Source organism: Meleagris gallopavo, chromosome Z, assembly GCF_000146605.3.
Source record: "Meleagris gallopavo isolate NT-WF06-2002-E0010 breed Aviagen turkey brand Nicholas breeding stock chromosome Z, Turkey_5.1, whole genome shotgun sequence".
Classification (NCBI taxonomy): Eukaryota; Metazoa; Chordata; class Aves; order Galliformes; family Phasianidae; genus Meleagris; species Meleagris gallopavo.
This window is the reverse complement of record NC_015041.2, coordinates 32,588,075-32,588,310: the sequence shown is the minus strand read 5'-3', so window position 1 is coordinate 32,588,310 and position 236 is coordinate 32,588,075. Positions and strand designations below refer to the sequence as shown.

General features: G+C 59.3%; 1 protein-coding gene across 1 annotated transcript in view; it reads right to left on the bottom strand.

The window, feature by feature from the left end:
* LOC104915076 (sarcoplasmic reticulum histidine-rich calcium-binding protein-like) overlaps nucleotides 1–236 on the bottom strand; it is a 260,268-nt gene that overhangs the window by 256,237 nt on the left and 3,795 nt on the right. The window lies entirely within an intron of this gene.

The following is a 236-nucleotide window of genomic DNA, read 5'->3' as shown; positions in this document are numbered from 1 at the left end:
TGCCCTCTTCTCTGCGCACGAAGGCGCAGCAGCACCCAGCAGGCGTGGCTCTGCTCTCGTCTCCCTGGAAACACACGCTGGGCGCAAGCCAGCACAAAAACGCGTTAACTCGAGGTCCGATCACGCACAAATTCACCAGCCATAACCTAAAATTCAATCCCTCCCTGCCAGGAGGTAACACGGCTGCGCCCAGCACTACTTCTTTCCGAGGGGGCAAGCCCAAGCAGGGTCCCCAA